Source organism: Pelodiscus sinensis, chromosome 1 (assembly GCF_049634645.1).
Source record: "Pelodiscus sinensis isolate JC-2024 chromosome 1, ASM4963464v1, whole genome shotgun sequence".
NCBI classification, from domain to species: Eukaryota; Metazoa; Chordata; order Testudines; family Trionychidae; genus Pelodiscus; species Pelodiscus sinensis.
The window spans coordinates 90,590,605-90,615,109 of NC_134711.1; the positions used below are offsets into that span (position 1 = coordinate 90,590,605).

The following is a 24,505-nucleotide window of genomic DNA, read 5'->3' on the forward strand; positions in this document are numbered from 1 at the left end:
TGCCTCAGGATATTTCAATTTTGGGACCCTCAGCTCACCTAACAACATTGTCAACCCATCCAACTACACTCTTAGCCTAGCAGAAGAATCCCCCCCCCCCCACACACACGATTGAGTTATCTGGTGATCTAGAAGCCTATTTTCACTGCCTCTGTCTAACAGAATATTTCCAACATACCACTGAACATCGCACGGACCCTCAGGATCCCCCCTGCTAGACTCACAAGAGGAAGGCTTCTATGTGGACCCCTCCCGACAGCTGTAATGAGTCTGGACTTCTACACTGATGGCTTCTGCAAACAAGCCCGGGCTGACATTGTTAAACCACAACGTGTGACAGAACACCTCAGCCTTGCAGAATGCAATGCGATACACGGCCTCAAAAACATCATCAAAGGGGCTAACACAGGAGACACTGTAGTCGTCATCAATTGAGCAGATTATGAACAGGAGGCTGCCAGACAACTCACCAACACCACATTCGGCAGGATTCTCTCCTCTGATCCCACTGAAGAATACCAAAAGAAACTAAAACCAATTGCTCATGAAACTCTGCGCTACATTTCGGGACCAAATTTATACAAACACCCTCCCTTCAAAAAAAAAGTCTCTCCCCTCCCCCCCACCCCGACCAGCAGTATTCTACTACTCAAGATCCATAAACATGGAAATCCTGGACATCCCATCATCTCCGGCATTGGCACACTTACAGCAGCGTTATCTGGCGACAGAGACACTGTTCAGACCCTCTGCTACCAGCACTCTTAGCTACTTTTGAGACACCACTGACATCCTGAAGAAACTACAGAACATCAGTAATCTTCCTCAAAATACCATCCTGGCCACCATGGATGTAGAAGCTCTTTACACCAACATTCTGCACGATGATAGACTACTAGCTGTCAGGAACACTGTCCCCAATGACACCACTGCACACCTGCTTACAGAGCTCTGTGACTTTGTCCTCACTCAGAACTATTTCCAATTTGGGGCAATTTATAACTTGAAGTCAGTGGCACAGCCAAGGGCACCCGCATGGCCTCACAATATGCCAACATCTTTATGGCTGTGTGATGGCACATCGGGGACCCCTGACCCTGCACCCTCGTCTGCAGCAAGATGTGACTCCGCCAGCCAGTAGAATAGAGAGGTTTTATTGCTTCTCAGAGATAATGCATGGCCCGGGTTCGATGTGGACATCAGAGCAAGGGGGCAGGCAGTCTTAGACCTCTTGGAGCAAGGGTACACAGGTCCCTGATCCCCCAGTACTCGATTTAGTCCCTTCTCTTCATGTTTGTCCAACCAAGATTGCCCAGCTCCCAGGCCCTGCCCCCAGCCAGGTGGCCGTCTCCGCCTCCCTTCCTTTGTCTCTCCCTCCGGAAAGAGCCTTGTTAACTGCTCAGGCTGGGACTAGGTGTCTGAGCCAATACACATGTGGGGTGAGTCAGTGGGAATCAAACACCACAGCACAGCCTGGTGGGGACACCGGGTTACAAAGCAGAGAGCCCCCACTACATCACAGCTGACCTCAAACGTTTCCTCGGCTCTCGTCCCTTAGCACCCTTACTCTATTTACGCTACACTGATGGCCTCTTCATCATATGGACCCACAGGAAGGAGACCCTTGAAGAATTCCACAGGGATTTCAACAATTTCCATCCCAGCATCAACCTTAGCCTGGACCAGTCCACACAAGAGATCCACTTTCTTGATACTACAGTACTATTACACAATGGCCACATTTCTGCCACCTTATACTGGAAACCTACCATTATACTTACTCACATGTCTAGCTTCCATCCAGGACACATCACATGATCAACTGTTTACAGCCAGGCCCTAAGATACAACCAGATTTGCTCCAATCTCATAGACAAAGACAATCACCTACAGGATGTCTATCAGGCATTCTTAAAACTTAAATACCCAGCTGGGGAACCGAAAAAACAGATAGAGACAGTCAAGTACCCAGGCATCAGCTTCTTCAAGACAGGCCCAAACAGACAAAATAATAGAACACCACTAGTCATCACCTACAGCCCCCAACTTAAATCCCTCCAGCATATCACCAACAATCTACAACCTATCCTGGAAAACGATCCCTCGCTCTCACAGGCCTGGGAGGACAGGCCAATCCTCGCCTGCAGACAACCCCCTAACCTGAAACAAATTCTTTCCAGCAACCACGCATCACACCTCCATCTCACACACTCAGGAACGTACCCCTACCAGTTCTGTCCACACATGTATACAAGCAACACCATCACAGGATCTACCCCCACATAAGCCACTATATCAGAGCCTCCTACAACTGCACATCCCTCTAATGTGATATATACCATCATGGGCCAGCAATACCCCTCTACCATGTAAATGGGCCAAACTGGACAGTCTCTACGACAAAGGATTAATGGACATAAATCAGATATTCAAAATGGTAATACAGAGAAACCTGTTGGACAACATTTTAACCTGCCTGGGCACTCATTAATGGATTTAAAAGTAGCCATTCTTTTGCAAAGTAATTTCAGGAACCAACACGAGAGAAACTGCAGAACTGGCCTTCATATGCAAATTTGACACCTTTACCCAGGAACTGAACAATGACATTATTTGGACTGGCCATTATATTCAACACTCAAATTACATCAAAAGCTAAGTATCAGACACTTACAGCCCACTTTATTATGCTCAGTTAGCACAGACACTATAATTGACAGGTTTTTTTCTACCTCCCCTTCTCTTTTTCTGCATTAAATTTTGGAGTTTGTGTCCCTCTGTGCCTTTTGCTCCACTCATCTGAAGAAGTAGGTTGTGCCCATGAAAGCTCATGATACTATTATATATACACACATATATTTTGTTAGTCTTTAAGGTGCTATAGGACAACTCATTTTAAGTTACAGACTAACACAGCTACCCCTGAGTCTTTCAAGATCACTAGGTTATGTATTAATGAGGCTTACAAGCCTCTTTGTTTATTTATCCCTGATGGAACTGGAGATGTTCTAACACACACAGCCTCCATGCCATTTCTTAAACACATTCCTTTAGCTAAGATATGCAGAGCAGAAGACCATGCTTTTTCTAAACATTACTCAAGAGACTTAGAATATATGTATGATGCTAAGCAATTTTACTGTCTTTCAGGGGTGAAAGTAGCTTAAGTTTCTTATGTGGGGGCTCAAGGCAGGGGGTAGCAGGAGTCAGGGCAGGAAGGGGGTAAGGAAGAGCTCAGACAGGGGCTGGAGATGGGTGGGGTTGTAGGAGACAGAGTTGGGGGGGTGAGGTGGGGCTTAGGGTACATGGTGAGGGGTTGCAGAAGTCAGTGTTGGAAGATGTGGGGGGTTCAGAAGTCAGAGCACGGGACTGGGTGTGGCAGAGTATGGAGTCAGAGTTGGGGGTTGAGAGGAGGGGGCTCAGAGCAGAAGGTTGGGTTGTGGCAGTGCAGGAGTCAGAGCAAGGGGCTCTGTGTGTGTAGGGTAGGGTCAGAGTGGGGGATCAAGGGCACCATAGCAGAAGGGTGGGACGGCTGCAGCCACACATACTGTGTGACTGATGTTCTTCTTCCTCTTTCCCCATCGGGGAGCAAGGGAAGTGCAGCTGGGCAGCCAGGAGAGAGAGAGGAATGCATGCAGGCTGTGCACTTCCCCTGCTCCCTGATAGCGGAGGTGGAAGAATAGCAGCAACTTGGTATTTGCGGCTGCTGCGCCCCTCCCTCCCCAACATGTCATCTGGGGGAGGGTGCTCAGCCAGCTCCTTTAGCATGCCTGTTGCTTAGTGTAGGAATAGAGAGGTAGCCGTGTTAGTTTTTCCTTCTGTTTTGGCAAGATCAGACTATGTAGCACTTTAAAGACTAACAAAATGGTTTAATAGGTGATGAGCTTTCGTGGGCCAGACCCACTTCCTCAGATCATATTCTGGAAGAGAATTGGCATAACCATATATACCAAAGGAATACAATAAAAAAAGTGAACACATTATTAAACTGACAAATCAGATTTAGTACAGAAGGTGGGATGAGGGGAAGGGAGGGAGGGAATAGCTAGAAAGAATAGAAATAGAAAGTTCTGAATTTCCCGCTGTAATCTGGTGTTAAAGACTCTTTGAAGTAAGATGCATGTAGTAAGGTCGTTAAGACTATGTCCAGGTAGGCTGAAAGGAAAAACCACTGATTTTTCCTTGTGAAGATGTCTGATACGTGGGCATTAATTCTTTGGCGAAGTACCTGAGAAGTCTTTCCAATATACATAACAGAAGGATACTATTGGAACATGATGGCATAAATTATATTTCTGGATGAACATCTTCACAAGGAAAAACCAGTGGCTTTTCATTTTAGCCTACATGGACATAGTCTTAACGACCTTACTACATGCATCTTACTTCAAAGAGACTTTGTAAACACCAGATTACAGAGGGAAATTCAGAACTTTCTTTCATGCTTAAATTTGACACTTTACAAATGGGCCTTAACAAAGATGCTAATTACCTTAACCATTACAAAAAGATAGCTTCCCACTTATCACCCCCTGATTAGCCATTCATTGACTGAAATAGCTATTCCCTCCCTCCCCTCCTCCCCTATTAAACCATCTTGTTAGTCTTTAAAGTACTACATAGTTTTTCCTTTTGTTGCTTAGTGTGGCAGCCTGCAGAAAGCCCCAGGAGCAAGGCTAGGAGAGCACCACCTCTCCCACTGTAGCCAAGTGCCCCAGCCACTGCAGCACATCAGCTTACTTTCACCTCTGGTCACTTTTTATTTAGTTAGGTCTCCCTGGCCCTACCATCCTGGACCACAGTAACCATTTATTACACTACAGCAAAAAGTCAACTTGAGCTATGCAACTACAGCAAAAAGTCAACTTGAGCTATGCAACTACAGCTATGTGGATAACGCAGCTGGAGTCAACAACCTTAGGTTGAGTTACTGTGTGGACTATGCCCCATGGGGTCTATGGGAGAATCTTTCCTGTCAATTTCCCTTATTCTTTTCATCCAGGATAGAGTAACAGGGTCGACAGGAGAACAATCTGCAGTTGATTTACTAGGTCTTCACTAGAACCGCTCAATTGACCACCAGTGGATTGATCTCCGAGTGTTGATCTGGGCTGTAGTATAGGTGTACCCTTAGTCTGTCCCAAGAGGGGGACTATGCAGATGACACACAAAGAAGAAATGGTTACTTCCTATAACTACAAGCCTCCGAGATGATCTCTGCACATTCATACTTACGGTATGTCTAGACTACATGCCTCTGTTGCCAGAGGCATGTAAATTAGACATACCAAGCAAGTCAATGAAGTGGGGATTTAAATATCCCCCACTTCATTAGAATAAAAATGGCCGCCACGCTGTGCCGGATCAGCTGTTGTCGGCACAAACCGGCAGTCAAGATGGGGATTGGTCGGCAAGGAAAGCCTTTGCCGACCGATCCTGAAAACCTCGTTGTATGAGGCATAAGGGATTGGTCGGCAAAGGCTTTCTTGCCGACCAATCCCCATCTTGACTGCCAGTTTGTGCAGGGGATATTTAAATCCCCACTTCATTGACTAGGTCGGTATGTCTAATTTTGCGACAGAGGCATATAGTCTAGACATACCCTTACTGACCACTCTTCCCCCACTACCTAGGAGGACACTGAGGTAACAGTAGCGGTCTCTCATCTCTCTTCTACACACTTGTTCTAAAATGTTTGGTGTTCACTGAGGGGAGGAGCAAGGAAGAGGCATGAGTTATCCAATGGGGACTGCTAGATAGAATTCTACCATTTAGACTGTACCAGTAAGAGCATCCCAAGAATGTGATGATACGGAGACCATCTTGCAGAATTCTGGTGAGGAATAAGTAACTTTCATTTCCCTCTGCTTTTGTGTTCTACTCCTTTTACTCAACCTGTGCCTGTCTTGTTTATTTAGGCCTTGTCTACACTATGAGTAAGGGGTGTTATCCCCCTGTTCGCATACAATTCCTAGGGGAATTCTGCACCATCAAAAAAACAACAACAACAAAAACCAAAAACCCTGCACATAGTATTTTAAAATTCTGCATACTCTGTCAAAAATAACACAAGATAATCATGCCAGGTTCAATTATTTTGGTAATTTATTTCAAAATATGCCTCAGCAAGTATGTCTGTAACAATACAGACGACAAAAGATTCAGGAAATGTTTTTTGACAAATAGATTCCTTACTAGGCATATTAATACAGAACTTTGAGAAATAAATCATTTAAACTACAATCCAGAAATGTATTTCCTGCACCTGTCAGAAGCAATACAAAGCATCAGGGGAGTCGGGGGTAATGGAAGCCCTGAAGGAGAGGGAAGTAATTGCTGGGAAGGAGCTGGGTAGTGAACTCGAAAAATTGCTAGGTGGGGATGGAAGAAATACCAAACAGCTGTGGGGTTTTTTTTGGGGGGGAGGGGGGGAAGCAGAGGGATTTTTAGGAAGTTGGGGAGCCTCTCCCCGGTAGACCCTGTTTTATCTGTAGCCTTTCCCTTTAAGTCAGACACATCTGCCTCTATCCCCATGTGTCCCTGCACTCCCACTCAGTCGCCCCTGCTCTCCCATCCCTACGCAGTCCTGCATCATCTCTCCAATTCAGCCCTTGGCTCAGTGCTGTTACCCTGCTGGCTTCAGTGCTCCCTCCCCAGACTGTCCCGTGGAGGACATGAATTCTGTGCATGAACTGTGGTGCGTATCCCCCCCAAACACACACACACACACACACACACACACACAGTAGCAGTGCCAGTACTCGTGCTAGTGCTCATTGAGCTAGTAGGAGTGTAAATAGTCGCATAGTTGCAGGACAGCACAGGTAGCAATGGTGGAGGCATGGCTTAGCCATGTCTAGTACATTCCTGCCTGAAATCAGCAGGGACATACTTGGCACAGCTAAGTCATTGTGTCACTGGTGCTACCAGTGCTAGTACAGCTATGCAGCTATTTGTACTTGCTTGATGAGAACTAACACAAGTATATGTACACAAGCAGGAGAATCACACCCCTAGCTCATCATGTAGACATTGCCTTACTATATTCTACTCTGGCCCTTTGGCAATATGGCAATGAACACAATAATTCATATTAATAAGTCTGGCGGGGCAAAATTAAACATGTCTCCCAAAGCCCAGACTTTTGCACCTGAACTCTGAACCACCCTTCCTCCCTTATAAACTCCTTTAGACTTATCACAGTTTTTCCTATCTTCACAAACGGTTGGGCAATGCTGGCTGAAATCCCTAGTGTAGAAGAGGCTGGATGCACTCCACTAGTGTCACAGGTGGTATCTGATCTATGCAGTATGGTGCACACAAGCAGGAGCCACAGAAATGCCAATTTTAATTTTTAAAAAGAAAGACGCAAAGATTTATGTTCAATTATATGAAAAGACAAAGATTTCAGCACAGCCCAGAAAAATCAAATGGTCTCATCTCACAGAGAAGAAGAAAGTACTTTAGCTGCTCAACATGAATAGCTGCATTGCTCCTTTCCCACCCCGGCCACCTTGTTCAAATAATTAATATATTTCTCTGCCTTGGAACAACAACTAATTTCACCTCTATTCCCAAGGGTCTCTATTCCTTTTGGATATTTTCTATTGGAAAGTCATGGGTAATGAGGCCAGATCTTCTGCTGATGTGAACTGTTTTAGCTCTAATAAAGTCAGCTGAATATATGGACCCTTTTGTTTATTTCCTTTGTAAAATACTATGGACATTTATGGTACTGGGCAACACACCTACACACCTATTTAAATTAGGGTAAAAATTAATGGACTTCAAATTGAAGCATCCAGGTCAAATGCCAACAGTGAAGAGGGTAATCCCCTTGGCTTGGAACAAGTCAGCTGACAAAGATTATACTTTTGCCTGAGTTACAAGTCACACCCTAGCAGAGCAGACAATTTGCACTAGATTATCAGGAGATCTGGCAAAATTCATCAGGGCCTGTCAAAGGATTCAAGAGTTAAAATCCGTAGTCACCGGGCTGACTGGTGCCTGTGGGAAGGAGCAGATGCAGGGAGGGCCAGGCAGAGGGACAAGCTGTGGACAAGTGGGAGGTCACTCTATTTAGCAATTAAAATGTTGGCAGGGGCACAGGGAGGAGGGCAGAGTGCCTCCCAAGCACTACTAAAGTCACCTATGACTCCTTACATATGCATCTAACTCTGCCAGAAATATTCCTGTGCACTGAAATCATGGGACATGCAGCACCAGCCAGGAGGAGTCTATTGACTCCTTAAACCCAAGCACTTTCGCTAATGGAGTTTACCGGCTCTACTGGCAGTATCGGAAGAGCGTGGAATTTCCAGTGCAAGTGGCACTCAGCCAGAATTTACAAACTCTGCAGGCTGTGCTTACAGAGCTTGTGGCCTCCTTCCACCTGAGCAGGTCACCCAGCAGACTTGAAAGCTCTGCCATCTGTGACCGTTCAGCCTGAAGTTTGCACTCTGTTGTAACCAGAGAGGTTTGATTGATAGCGCGCATGGTCCCTCCCCGCTAGTGCAGCTGTACCCTAACACCCTTTCTGAACTCTGCCAGACCTTTGGCCAGCTTTTAGGGAATGACTTTCAAATGCACTCAGCATTGGCCTAGCTTTACTCCCACTGACATCAAATGGGACTTGAGCAATTTAGCCTAATTCCACCCTTACAGTCCACTGCTAGTGACTAAAGCATTCAAAACTCTGCGGCAAGTAATGCTTCAATAGCTTCTGGCTTGATCAGAAATAGTAATTTATGCTAGGATCTCATCAAAGACACTTGGATAAACCAAATTTGAAGTTTTTAGGCCAAGCCATTTTTGAGATAATGACATGACAAAGTAGTATTAGAAGAATTTGCGAAAAGCAAAGAGCACAGTTTATTTTCAAAGCACCATCTCTCAGAAGTGGCTTGTTCAGTTCACTTCTGTGTTTGTCAGAAATATTCTTTAGTGGGCAAAGATCACACATGCAAAAATTGAAGCACAAAAGGCCTGGTGTTTGAATGAAGGAAATTAGAGGAGGTCCCAAACCTGGCTGTAAAGTTAAGGAAAGAGAGTTTTCTATGAGAAATACACTCACAGGTACTGTGTAGATAGGAACATCTTGATTTTGTGAACTCTGATTTTTAGAGGATTCTGTTTTATCCAAAATATCTCTGTGTTCCTCAGCCTGAGAGTAGATTATACACACACTCCTGCTTTTACAAACCTGCCATTACAGCACCAGTAGTAGGAGTCAGCAGACCTTTGTAAAATTGAGGTCTTTTATGAGACTTCATCTCTAGAAAACACTGCCAACACCCCAGACACATGGCAGGAAGTCTCTGTAGCACATCTTGTGAGTATTTGCATAAATATATTTACACACACACATACCACTGCCTCTTTTATCAATCTCTATTTCCTCTTTTGAAGAAAAGGGCACAACCTGGCTTCTATAAATAAAAAAGATTTATTAAATATATAAGATTAAAGGGCTTTAATGTTCACCTTACCATTAGTCTGGTTTGCTTTTAATGGCATGAGCGATTCCAATTCATAATTTACTCTGCACTCATCCCTATCTATACAGTCTTTACCTTCAGAGGAAAATTATTAAGATTTCTCTGAGGATTCCCTACTTTCAGGGTCACATGGCTTCTAGCAAGCTCCATTAGGGAGACACTTTCAAAGCTCATTAGTTGAGACACTTGCTTCCAGACACATGTGCTAGTTGTTTGACATGCATGCCTCAGCAGGTTCAGGGTATATACTGAATACATACATAATGATTTGCTCCCTTTCATCCTCATGGCACCGGGAAGAGTTCTGCTTAGACTCAAGTATCTTTTTGTTCTTTAGTTCAAGGGTGGATCGGAGCCCTACTATATTTTGGATCGCTGGAAATAGATTAGGGATCCCCCTTTATCCTCCCTTTTATTTTATGGGATAAAAGAACAGATGTAACCAAGTGGCAGAGTCTCCTGCAACTGATGACCAGACTCACTGCACACGTGTCATGCATATTACATCATTACACCTTAGACTTGAATAGGGATCTCTCCAGAATCCATAAGCAGTGAATCTATCAGGTGTGGTAAATCTTCTAGCCTCCCACTAATCCAGAGACATTGAGATACAAAAATGGGTGTTGCTTCGGTTTTCCTCTTACTGGTCAATAAAATCCTCTTCATTTCATTTACTAATTAGTGACAAGATTTTAAGTCTTCGCTTGCCACCAACCAGAACTTCATAAGAATAGGTGGCTTAGGGTTTAGAGTTAAAGTAAGAAAATTCACTTGCTTTCTGTGGCTCAGAAAGGTGCTTTAGAACAGTCACTCTCACCTTTTCCACACAACTGAACCCCTTTCAGATTTATCTTGTGTACCCCATATTTCACCTCACTTAAAAACTACTCTTACAAAAATCAGACAAAGTACAAAAGTGTCTCAGTGCTGAAAAATGGCGGACTGTCCCATTTTTAGCATCCAATCATAAAATAAATCAATTGGGATATAAATATTGTGCTTACATGTCAGCATGTAGTATATAGAGCAGTATAAACAAGTCATTTGTACTGACTTGACTAGTCCTTTTTACATAGCCTCTTGTAAACTAGGCAAATACCTAGATCAATTGAGGTGCCCCTTGGAAGATGGCTGTACACCCTTGGTTGAGGACCTCTGTTCTAGAGAGATACTGCCACGCATGGCTGAGGAGACCAATCTGTGGCAGAGCAGAAGAATGATGTAGGCTCACCTGTATGACCTACCATGAGGGGAATGGTAGATGAAAGAGTATCTCTTGTGTCTGAGTCACACCACTTTCAAATGAGAACTGCCAATTTGTTGCCCAACATTTGTACATCTAGTCTGGTATCCATCTTCTAGCACTGAACTATACTGGAAACTTCACAGGAAAGAGGTCCCCACCCCAATAAGGCACCATGTCAGAATTTTGCATTCTTATATGCCACAGAAGGTCAGGGAGTTCAACTCTCTCAACAAAGGAAGTGGAATGCACCACGATGGGCAATGTAATGTTTGCGAAGTGACACTGCCACACAAAGTAAATGCTCTGCTCCATGAGGACCAAAGGCAGTGGAATGCTAACGTGTTATTGTTAACAGGTAAAATAGCACTCAAGCCTTCCTTAAGTCTTTTCTAACTGCTTAGATTTACTTCAGTAATTTCTTGCAGCAATGAGTTCTATAAGTGAATTTTAAAGAAAAGCATTTTTGTCCTGTTCTTTGCCTCTCTGTCCCCTCGCTTGATATTTTAACAGAGAAGTCTTTGAAGGTCAGGCACTTCTTGCAAGCAATGCCATAAGTTAGATTTTGTTAGTGTATTTCCAATGGATGGATTCCAAAGCATACATTAAACTATTCATAATGCAGCAATCATTACACCTGGCTCTGATAAAAAGCACAGAAATGCTACCCCATATCTTTAAGAAGGAAATTAAATAGGAATTTTGAAACTAACAGACCACAAGAGGAATTTTAGTGGGGCATAATTGAATTACTCTCACTGGAGTTAACCAGAACAGTAGTCAACATTCCTAGTCTATCTTTAATAACTACATGTGGTTACTCTCTCAGCCTTACATGAGAAGATGGCACCTCCAGCCACCAAAACCTTGGCTGGTAATTGGGATCAATCGTGAACCAAAACATAAAATTAGAAAAAAAATAGAGTTCCATTTACTAAGTCACCCACGCCACTTCCTGTAGAACCTGTTTTTCCCTTGGAGCTCTCCCATCCGGTGCATAATTACAGTAATTCCTCATTTAACACTATAGATGTGCTAATCAACGTGAAATGCAGGGTCAATTTTCCCATTAAAAATAATGGAAGAGGTGGGGGGTTGCATTTTAGGTGGTGGTGGCAAAGTCAATTTTTTGTTGGTGCTTGGTCATCAACATCAACATCAACATTAGATATCTAGCAACAGAAGTCACCGCGATTTGTTAAAACACAAAGATAAACACGTGAGTGAGCAGAGAAGCACTGTGACCAAGCATATTCGTCCACTCATGCGTATTACCACTGTTTTCACCAACTTATACAGCCACATGAAGTAGTCCGCCACTTGATATTTTTGTATTATTTCGGGGACGGTCATATTATTCGAAAAACATTCCCCCCCAAAAATCGGGCTATTGTGAAAACATGTTAAGCGGGCACGTGTTAACGAGTAATTACTGTACTTATTGCCTTGGGCTGGGATCTCATGTCTGAAGAAACAGAGCCATATCATTGACTCTGGTGCAAACTGACAAATGCTACTGAAGACAATAGAGCTACAACAATTTACACCAGACGAGGATTCTACACATAAGGTTAAGGCATTTAAAAAAATTGGATAGCAAGAATCCTAAGCATCTTTAAGACTGTGCTGTCTTTTCACTAATAGAAGGGGTTCACACTCTAAGATCTATAAAGTAATCAGAAATCAGGATTGAGTTGTTGGATTTTTTCATAATTTCTGAAACATTGTGCATCACTCACTTTCTCTTCTTTTAATTAAAATTCCCTCCCTTAAACCCACACAAACACACATCTCTGAAAAAAGCTTTGCTGTCATCTTGGCACCAAGTGGCTTCAAATTTGGCCAAATGTTTTGTTGGTTTTTGCTACCAATTTAATTGCTGGAGCTTTAGCTTTAAATGTTGCCTTTCCTTTGGGGCAGCATCATGCAAAATTTCAGAAAGGACAAAAACTATAAAAAGCAATTAACAGTCAAACATGGACACCCCCCAAATTGTGTTCAGAACCCTGACTCAACAAGGTGTTGAAATAGAATGACAGACAGCAAAGTTTTTAAATAGGAGGTCACAAAGCTGAAAACCTAAGGGAAGGCAAAATAATACCCTATGCTTTTCGAGAACCTTTCATCCAAAGTCCTTAAAGATATCGCTATATCTATTTATATTTATATCTATATCTATATCGATGAGACAAAATCAGTCATCCAGCACTGAAATATAGCTGCCGTCATGTGGTTTAATACTGGACAGTAAAGCTATGCTACAGCTTAGGACAGGAAGCAAGGAAGGATGCCCTATGCAATAAACCCCAGCAAGAATTTTAGGTAGGCAAAACAGAATTGGAATATGGCTTTGACAACAAGGTTAGCACCTCTATTCTTGGGGAAAGTTACCTGGGAATTTTAATGGAGCCAAGTGAACAGACGTGCAGCATTATTATTTTTTTCTTCAAAAGAACACCATTAAGGTTCTGTTTTCACTGCAGAGTTACTCCAGGCTCCTATTACCCTCATTTTGCTCCTATCCCCACTTCCCAGGAAAATCCTAATCCCGGCTAGCAAGCATATCTAAAGTATCCTAATCCTGGCTAGCAAGCATATCTAAAGGATATCTTGAGCCTGGGTTGTGTGTCCACATGGGCAGGCAACCCACCCATTTTGAAGTGAGAACACAGGCACTATTAGTTTTCCATTCTTATCCCACAATTTTTCCAGGGCTGAACTTTGTCTAACTCCTCCCTACTTCTGCACTGTGTTTTAATCCCACATGCTTCTGCTCCCTTTCTGCTTCATGCCACAGCTTCTAAGCAGAGATGCTGTTCAAGAAATTGCTTTGCCTGTGCTGGTAAAGATGGTGTAAAATCAATAGGACCCATAAAGACATCTCCACACAGGCACCCAGAATGGACGCACAAGTTTTCACAATACACTGCAAATGAATTCATAGAGTGGCTCATTGTGACATTCTGGGGAATCACCCAGGCCAGTGAGGGGTTCTGTCAGCTCCTACCCTGTAATCTTGGGACTCTACGGCTCAGACCCATGACACCAGCAGCCTGCTCACAAATACAAGGTATTACCCTGGCTTCCGTCACCCTAGTTATTCCTTTCAGATTGATACTAACAGCCCTTCCAGTCCTAAGCCTCCCCAAATCCATCCTCCCCGAGTTCTTACATACCAGACACATGGACATTTCCCCCTCTGGTTTGTTACCTCTGAAGGTGTCAAACCAGCCCATCCGCCCCACTTTGTAAGCACCTACGCTCTTCACAGTTTCCACACTAAAGGCCAGCTTGGCGGTCTAAATATACAAAAGGTCTATTTAATAGATAAACCACAATACAACTGGGGATTTCCCTACTTTGACTCAATGTCTTTCCATTAACTTTAACAGCCTGTTATGTTTTCCTGGGTTGTACAATGGATTCTTACTCGAGTCTGGATTTGTGCTCTTCCCTTGCTTGATCACTCGCTCTCCTGCCAGGAGGCAGAGCTGAGGTTTATCAGCACAGTTCTCCATATTCACAAATAAATACATTAATAACCATAGTATCTATGCCTCTCTCATAATGATTAAGTTTAGAATGGTAATGATACATTTTTAAAGCACACTAGCATTGTACACAATCAGCTGATTCAACTGTATTTTTTGGGGGTGATCAACCCTCCCTCGTTCTGCCTTTGGATGGTCCAGATCGCACCCTGCTTCAGGCATCACTAAAGAGATATCCTGCTAGAAATCTGTCCAGCATGTGGGCTGCTACGGCACCATTGGGAATGCAGTCACACAGGCCAGTGGTCCCCAAACTTTTTACCTTACAGGCTCCCTCAGCCCTGTCTGTGCCTCACTCTTTGCAGCTGGGGCCCAGAGCAGAGCTGTAGCTCTAGGAGGCTGGACAGGGGTCGGGGGCAAGGCTGTGGCCACACCTGAGAGTGGGCTGGGAGCGGAGCCTCAGCTAAGGCCAGAAGCCAGGGCCAAGGCCAGGAGCAAAAGTGGGCGGTGCTTCCTCCCCACCACTTGTGGGGGTTGACCCAGGTCCCAGTGAGGCTGCCCCGAACATTCCTCCTTAGGGGGCACAGCCCAGAGTTTGGGGAGTTCTGAGTGAGGGCACTATAGCGGGGATGCCGTGCCTGTGCTAACTCTGTAGGGAAGCCGTACCCTCTGTTCACAACAGTGCCAAAAACCACGTCAGGGCCCTGTGTTACTCAGATGGAAGAGAGCCACTTACTGAACCACCGGCATTACTTCCAGCAACATATGGCTTTCCCCTGGAGTTCTTCCATCCAAGCACCGCATTGATCACAATGGACATTGTTCAGCTGATGCAATCACAATCCGCCGGCAGGCAGATTTGCACTCACTCGCCCAATCACACACCCCTGTGTGTCAATGGTCATTTTTACTATGGACAACAATGGAACCTGATGCAATCACAATCCGCCAGCAGGCAGATTTGCACTCACTCGCCCAATCACACACCCCTGCGTGTCAATGGTCATTTTTACTATGGACAACAATGGAACCTCTGCAGAGATGTTAGCCATTTAGCCCAAGCAGATTTCACTGGTTTTGAATTCACCTCTGAAGAATAAATGGGAATGTGAAGAGGTGCTGAAATCAAAGCTGCCAGAATCAGAAAGGTGCTGAAAGCAAAGTAGTAGGAATCTCCAATGATGTCTTGAGACAGTCGGTCAGGAGACAATAAAGCCCTTGCAATTAAAGGAGAAAGACTAATATTAAGCTACTTGTGTGTTATCCTCCATCTCTAACAGTTCTCAAGCTCTCCTCCTCTCTGTATTAATTTCATTTGCAATCTCCCTCTGGACCTTGTATTGTGAGGTTACAGTTGGAACATGGAGATCTCTTTTCCACTAACCAGACAGCTTTGTCTGAAAGACCCCACAAGTCATCCACCCCTTCCTTTTCCTGTCCCATAATGGCTGATGAATTGTTTCCTACAATTTATTTTCCAATCTTATTAGTCTCCTTCGGCAGACTAATCTATAGTCTAACACACTGCTTATCTCTTCCTCATATTCAGGCTCCTCATATTCAGGCTCCATTCCATTACCGCAAGTTATAGCCACTCTCCCACCTAGAACAATTGCTCTCCCTCTTTGCTATGTGCCTCCTTCAGATCTTGCTGGCGATTACCATATCTGCTCCAGAGGAATTGTTTGGCCAAGCTCTTACATATTTAGTTCTTTTAATATTTCCTCAAATCAATTCTTATGCCCCTTAGTACATTTTGTTACTCTGAATTTCCAGAATCTCTCAATTTCACAGAACGCTTTCAGTCTATTAAAGCAGTGAGCACTGAATACCTGGTGGGGATCTGAGAGTCAGTACAGGCAGCTGACTCAGATAAGTTACTCACCTACACCGCTGATTGCACACAGAAGGGGAAGCACACAACCAAACAAACAGGAGTTCCCGTTTAGAACATGACAGCTGCTGTTTATCCTGTCAGCAGCTTATTCTTCTGGAACTGGGAGGCTTAAGTTGTGCCACGGATCAATTGACCTTCCATTTCAGGTAATCTTCCTGTGGACCTAGCTGACCGTGTTAGATAGACTCATAAAACCACAGAAATGTAGGGCTGGCAGAGACCTTGAGAAGTGTGTTTCCTTGGCAAGCAATGGGAATACCGAAATTGCTACAGAGGAGATGACTCTCAGTCTGTTTAGTACTGTGTCCTATCTGTGACAGTAGCCAGCATCAGATGTGTCAAAGGAAGGTATAAAGATACCACAGTAGGCAGATATGGGATAATCTGCCCTTCCCCCACAATGCCAGCTTTCATCCCAGTCTCCAGTTAAAGACGGTGCCGGAATCTTGGACTTAAAATATCCCTTTCAGCATTTCCATCATTAATTATAACTCTGTATATTCTTGGTAGCCAGATAAGAGACCTGTCCAGATGAATCTTGCTAATTTCTTGGCCTCGACAACTTCCTGTGCCAGTGAGTTCCACAGTCTAAGTATGCGTGATCTGAAAACTATTTACTGCAATCCGCCACCATTTAACTCAAGGCTACTCAACTTTGGAAGCTCCGGGGGCCACAATGATACTCACAGCGCATGCCAAGAGCTGCAACTTAAATGTGGTTGCATATACATGCAAATATATATGCAAGAAGCTTCTTTCACGCTGACGGGCATGAATACAAATATTAGGGCAAGACTACACAATACAGGTCCCATTTAAGTCAGTTCTGCTGATATTAATAAAATACAATAGTTACCCGATTTCCACTCATATGACAGCACTTTAATGAGCAATGACAGTCCAGGAATTTAATTACTAAAATTCATATCAACAGAAGACCATTATATTGATTATTTTTTGTTTTGGCTCCCACCTGCGGGCTGCGTGTTGAGCCCCACAAACCCAAACTGCACCATGGGCCACAAACAAGCAGACCATGGGCCACATGCAGCCTGTGGGCCACGTGTGGAGTAGCCCTGATTTAACTTAACGTCCAAAATCACAGGATTCCATTTTAGACAGAGACAGGCTGAGGAGGGCATCTGAGGTGCCAGGTGCGCTCTCACTGCCGTAGAGTCCTAACATGGAAGCCAAGTCACTCGCCTGCATATCAGTGAAGGTGCACATCAGTTCCCCACGGCTTCTCCAAGAGTTCAAACCTGAGCTTCAAGAGGCAAACGAAAAAGCACAAACAAAAGGAAAGGCGGCCAGGGCTCTAAAGACCCCAGCTATCATGAAACTGTACGTAAGGGTTACTTGCTTCTAAATGGTGTCAGCAGGACAGAGGAAGAGATGACTTGCTGGCAAGGTGGACCATGGAAAAAACACTGTCAAAGTGCAGTGTGTACTGAGTAGGCTGACAAATAGCAACTGCGCTCCTTTCCCGGAGCTACAAACACTGACATGAAAGAGCTCTCCACATGAGTTAAAATGTATTTGTTTATTTCAATTTTCAAATAAAAAAGGCACCGCTCTTGCACTCTAAAATCCCCACTGCTACTTACACTCACACACAGAATACGGGAAAGCCCTATTGGCCTCAACAACAAAACCCAGTCCTAATCATCAAGTAACATCTAATCAGAATGACTACTGCCTCAGTCTGCCCCATCCCTTTTATGCTGCCACCCTCCCCAAACGTCTGGAGAAAAAGATGATTCTGGCAAAGTACCATGAAGAACAGCGAGGGAGGTGAGTAAATTCCAATGCCAAAGGGCACTCCTGGAGAACATCCTCCTGGCACCTCTCTCCTGAATACAGCAGGGAAGAGCCTCTGCTGATCAGTTGCTGCAGTAAGGCACAGGAGGAAAGGCCTCTCAGGCTTGCTGTTAAAAGCTGTCCATTAGAGGTCACTAGAACCCAATCACAGCATGAGCAAGCCATTGCAGAGAGGACTACAGGACCCTTTTGTGACAGACAAGATCCTAGGAATAAATCTCTACACACAAAAAAACAAAACAAAACAAAACCACTTTTCCCCCAAACAAACAAAGAAATTGGGGCAGTTCTTCGCCTTGACCCCAGTTACAAATAGGATAAAAGAATCTTTAAAAGGAAAAGAATGTACAGAGAAAAATAATGGACCATCCTTTTGTTGGTGTGCCTTGACGGAACAGTGCGGTATGAGTGCCCCGCTATTGGGAGAGAAATGCATATTATTTTTTCCTGTGATGATCATTGTGGATTCATTGGGCGTGCCGCATACAGAGCCCAGAAAAGGGATAAGCTCTCAGGCAGACAAAGGATGTATCTTAGGCAGTCAGGCAATGTCCAGTTATAAAAACACCCAGACTGAGATGATATAAATCTCAGAAACTGCAGAAGTCCAATTGTTTGCCAGGTACTGTGTAGAAACCAACACCTCCCTCTGCATGTGCTCTGAGAGCACCAGCTAGGCTGAGGCAGTCCCAAGCCCATGCGAGCCCCCTTACCACAACAGGCAGAATCAGGAGCACTTATGTTAATAACCCAGCAAGAAAATAACTGTGGTGTGACACTGCAATGCAGACTCACCACATTCATCTCTCCTGGCTGAGGCACAGCAGCAGCACATATTGAGGAGTCACTGCCCAATTTATTTTTACAAAAATGCCCCTCCTGCTTTGTAGTACATCACGGCTAAGGGCTCCCCACCACACCTTGCCGTTGAAATGTCCACCTGTGCTGAGAACCAATGTATCTGCCCTCCACATCCTTCCCAGCACTTCCATCTCATTGATTTGACACTGAGGGACAGAAGGAAAGAGATTTGCCACGCAGCCTGACAAATAGGATTTCAATGGGTCGGGTCTGTGTCCTGGACATTCCTGGCATACTTGGAGAGTCATAGACAGCTCAGGATGCCATGTCCGTGCATTACAGAACGATAATTGTGCCTTGCTGTGACACCACGGTATGAAGACAGAAAATGTCAAGATATAATCTCCCCCTGAGATTATTTGTAGCCCTCAGGATGGCTACAAATTAGGCTGCAATTCTTACATGTGGACCATATTACATACATCTGTCTAACTGGTTATTCCCTTTTGTCCTTAAATACCTGACTGGTTCATTTGAAATTATGGTCACACCGCTTCTATTTGCTGCAGCAACGTCTCTGAACACTCCGTGAATCTTTGTGCAGACAGCTTACTGAGGCGGCATGGGGGAGGAAGAGGGTACTTGAGGGGCTAGTGAACCTTCCTCTAGATGGAGGAGGACAAGCCTGATTTTTCTAGCCTACAGCTGCATGACCTTCCATTTAACTACTCACCGTAAATATTTGCACAGGGACATTGTGTCTGAACAGATGACATTTTCCTACCATGAATTTTGTGTCAGTGAAAGGGCCAGACTGACAGCTGTCCATTGCAGCCCCAGGCCTGTATTTATTCTCAGCATGGGACACAGTACCAATTTCCAATGCACTCTGCCCTTCTCTCAGACCATACACCTCACCCCACTCTGCATGGAGCAAAAGGATTTTACAGTCGTTGTCCTCTTTGCTCCTCGACGTCTGTCATGTTCCCAGGTGATGAGAAGTTGTGTGACCCATCCCCCAAAAGCTGGCCAGATGCCAGCATTATTTTACACAGACTGCTACCAAGCAACAACCTGCAGGCAGGGCCAGATCAGTTCAGGGCCTCAGGCTGATTTTGTAGGGCCCCGAGGCTCCAGGGTGTGGCTAGAAATTAGGGGCTCAATGTGTAGGAGAGGAGGCTGCAGGCAGAGACAGCAAGATAGGCGTGGGTAGGGGTGCTGGCTCCAACTGGGTGTGTGGGCTCTGCCTGGGCTGGGGATGAAGCATTTCAAGTGCAGGAAGAAACTCCAGGCTGGGCCCAAGCAGCTTGGGGTACAGGAGGGGACTCAGGGCAGAATGTGGGGGTGGGAGTCTGGGAGGGAGTTAGGGTTCAGGAGGGGGCTCAAGGCTGAAGCAGAGGATTGGGTTGTGGGATCTTGGAGCAAGTTAGGGACTTGGTGCAGAAGGGAGCTCAGGGGTGGGGTTGTGGAGTCTAGGAGGGAGGTAGGGTACTGGAGAGGGCTCAGGACCGAGGCAAGGATTTTCAGTATGGGGCATGTATCTGAGGCAGCTCCCCTTTGGTTGTGGTGGGGGGAACAGGTGGCTCCAAGCAGCCCATGCTGCCACACGGTCATTTACAGGCACTGCTCCCGACAGCTCCCATTGTCTGAGAATCACAGCCAATAGGAGCTGAGGGGGCAGAGCCTCCAGATGAGGGCAGCGCAGGGACAGAGTTTCCCAGCACTCATGGTGATGTGGTTCCAGCCTGACGGAGGACAGGAAGAGGACAAACAGCAGCTCACAGAGCCACCTTCCTCGCCCTCTGCTCACCTGCCAGCCAGGAAGGGCTGGCTCAGACCACAGAGGCTTTAGTGGCTGCAGCCCGAAAAGCCCTGCTCTTAATCTGGCCCTGCCTGCAGGTTATGACTTTGTATCTCTATTGGCCTCAGCTACAATTAAACTCCTATGCTAGGGTATGTCTACACTACCCCGCTAGTTCGAACTAGCGGGATAACGTAGGCATACCGCACTTGCAAATGAAGTCCGGGATTTGAATTTCCCGGGCTTCATTTGCATAAGCGGGGAGCCGCCATTTTTAAAACCCCACTGGTTTGAACCCCGTGCAGCGCGGCTACACGGGGCACGAACTAGGTAGTTCGAACTAGGCTTCCTAGTTCAAACTACCGTTACTCCTCGTGAAATGAGGAGTAACGGTAGTTCTAACTAGGAAGCCTAGTTCGAACTACCTAGTTCGTGCCACGTGTAGCTGCGCTGCACGGGGTTCGAATCAGCGGGGTTTTAAAAATGGCGGCTCCCCACTTATGCAAATAAAGCCCGGGAAATTCAAATCCCAGGCTTCATTTGCAAGTGCGGTATGCCTACATTACCCTCCTAGTTCGAACTAGGAGGGTAGTGTAGACATACCCTTAGAGATGAAAGGCTCCTTAATGCATAACCAGGCCCTTGCACTTCTCAGCTTCCCTCCCTGGTATTTAAAATCAGCAATTCTCTCTCAGCAAGTGCACACATGTTGGGTTAATCTACCTCACCCTGCTTGCTAATTTGTAGGCAATTTAGTGTTACTTCCTATTTTCTTTCAGACCCACAGTCTGGCTGCAAAAGAGGCCAGGTGCCCAGCCATGCCCCAGCTTAGCAGTGCCTACAGCAATAGCCTCCTCTCCCCTTTCCCCCGCAACCAAGTCAGGATCAGCAAGAGGAAGGTCTCCCAAGAGCTCCTTTCCTCAGGTGGAACGGCTGTGGCTTCGGCCTTATAGTGCTTCTGGGGGGGACAGAAGAGCCAGGACTGGGGAGGAGCTCGAAGGGCCCTTTCTTACAGAAGCTTCTGGATGCAGGCACAACTTCTTGCTTGCAGATTAGCCAACAACTTGTGACACTGGGAAACACAACACAGGAGTCTCAGGGTGGCTTAATGCAGGCCAGGATTTATGGAAGAGACTGATGAGCACTGTACCAGGAAAAATAGGGGGGTGAAGTGAGAAATGCAAGGATGGGGCTTCTCAGAGATGGGGCTAGCACAGCTGGATTGGTCCTATCTGGAGAAAAAGAAAAAAGACAAATCTGTGCAGTAGTTTGCAATACCAGCTATAGCGAGGAGGCAGAAGAGGCTACAAACGTGGAAGAACTTCTCAGGAGAGGCCGAGGGGCTGTAATTGGAGTGGTGGGGTAAAATTAAGCAACAAGAAAAGGCTATCTTAAGCCCACTTGGTAATGCTATGGCATCATCCTCAAGGGGAACTAGGAACCTCACAATGCTTGGGCCCTTCCAGCTCGATAGCACACCTGAGAATATACTTCAGGGAACTGCACCTCACCAGCTGAAGGGGGGGGGGGGGGACTGCATTTAACTGATTGGATTATATTTAAGACCTAAAAGGGGAAGGCCAAACAGTGACAGGATTGAGCAGATTATGAGGCTACCCTGTTTTGCGGCATTCACTGGCTTTTACCGTGAAAGATCATCATCCCTGGAGACTTCCTCTCTAATTAGAGTATGGCAGGCTCTGAGAAAAGCAGGCAGGGTTCAAGTGTGACCCCGCTCCTCCCCACCCTGACTCCTCCTAACTTAAAACAAGCAATTCTCCCTGCCCTCCCGTCACTGCAGCTGCAGCATCTGCCCATTCCCAGAACGAACGCTGGATCGGAAATCACTGGTGAACAAACCAGTTTCCTGTGGAGACTGATGGAAGGTGGTCCCTTGTAAGGGTCAGTAGTTGGACTGCAGGTAGTTTGGAGACACCTTCCTCAGGAGGAGAGAGTAGGGACATTTGCAAGCCCCGTCATTTATCCCTCCCTCCTCCCTGTGGGAGCAAAGTGTCTGCTTACATTAAAGTGTCTTCTCTTTCAATGAGCTGCACACAGGCAAGGCACAAGCTCAGGAAATTACATCAATGTGACAGGGGAGGGCAGAGCGAGAGAGACCCTTTCAAAACACTTGTGGCTATTTTTAACCAAAGAAGAGTATAAAATAAATAAGTGATGAGATTTCCTGTAGAAAAAAAAATGCACACAAAAAATTAAAGAAAGACCCAAGTGGGTGCTAGATTCTAACCTCAGCTACACTTGTGTAGATACAGATCAACTCCACTGGCCCTGAGCCACTGAGCTGACAACTTTCAAGGCCTAAGCCCAAGGTGACAGATGCAAAATGTTAGCAGGCTGGGGGCAGTGGCAGTGGTAAAATCTCATTGTTGCTGAGCAGCTCTAATCAGAGTAAACCTGAGAAACATTACGCTGTTGTTGGGAGTAAGATTGGTGGAACAAGAAGAGACACTGCCCAAAATGCCAGCCCCTTGCAAGGCTGGTTAGGAGCTGAGCTATGCAAATAGAGGGCTTTCCCTAGAAGCAAATGCAGAGAACTGGCTGGGTGCTGTTTTGCTAGAGCTGTGCATTTCGCATGCATATGGGAGGGTGCAGATGTAGCCAGAAACACCACAGAAGCAGACAGAGAAGGCAGCAGACAGCCAAGGAGAGGCAGAGGAGCACTTGTAGCAGGACTCTGGAGGTGTGTCTAGACTGCAAGGTTTTTTTTTCAGAAAAACAGCCTTTTTTCTGAAAAAACTTCACATATACACACCGCTATTGCGTTCTTTCAAAAGAAAGAACGAAAGAATGCAGGGGGTTTTCCAACATAGGTAAATCTCTTTGAGGAAGAATGCCTTTTCCAAAAGAGCTCCTTCGGAAAAAGATGTGGACAGGAAAGAGGGAGTTCTTCAGAAAGAGGAAAAAGCACAGGTGCCCTGGTGGCCACTCTGTCCATAGTAATCACAGCTTACATGCAAGAGAGCGTCCATTCAGTGTGGATGCTCTCTTTCAAAAAAGCAGATCCCTTTTTCGATGCACTTTGGCAGTGTGGACGCTCTCTTTCGGAAGAAGTTTTCAGAAGTGCTCTTCTGGAAAAGCTTCTCCGAAAGAAGCCTGCAGTCTAGACATGGGAGAAAACTTAGAGAGCTATTCAGCTGGAAAAAGAGATCTGAAATGATAAACAAGAAAACTGTTCTGTTGGATTCTTACTGTGATTAGGGAAACACGATGTTATGTGCATTCTCTTCAAATGAATAGGATTGCATCAAAGAAATACTACATTACAACATCAATTTCTCCTCCTAGCGGAAACAACTTGCCAGACCCCAAATATTGGCTACCACTTGAGTCTAGAGGGACAATAGCATTATCATCACTAGTAGGTCTGCACATCGTTAATAAAAACATGGTTGGCCTGTGTCAGCTGACTCAGGCTCACAGGGTTCAGTTTCCAGGAATGAAGATTGCTGTGTAGATGTTCTGGTTCAGGCTCCAGCCCAAGACCAAATGTCTGCACAGAGATTCTTAGCCCCATAACTCACAGACTGCAAGACTGAATCAACTGACTTGGACCAGTTGTGTAGACACACCCTGGGAGACTTCATCTGCAGGGACAATTTTGAGGAATCTAGGGCTTTCTCCAGCTCTTTGAGGGGAAAAAGTGCACCAAAACAAAAGCAGAAAAGGGAGATGGGGTCTGAGTGACTGGAAAGCTAGAGTATCTCTCTCCTGTGCCCTAGGATGCTAGTTCCAACCCCTAAGTTGGTAGTGCCTGGAAGTTTTGAGCTGTTCAGCAGCCTGTATGACAGCAGTGGAGGTGCCCCTCAGATCAGTTTCCAGCAGGACAAGTGCCCATGTCACAAAAATGCTGATTGGTTCCTCTGGTCTGTCTGCTCAGACTGCCCAAAATTCAAGGGGCCACAGAACCTGATCTCCTGTGTTGCCTGAGGGGAA

The 24,505-nt window shown here is 45.4% G+C and overlaps 1 protein-coding gene across 4 annotated transcripts in view; it reads right to left on the reverse strand.

Moving 5' to 3' along the window:
* The window catches only part of GRAP2 (GRB2 related adaptor protein 2), a 161,763-nt gene that overhangs the window by 136,148 nt on the left and 1,110 nt on the right, over positions 1 to 24,505 (reverse strand). The gene's annotated exons all lie outside the window — the stretch shown is intronic.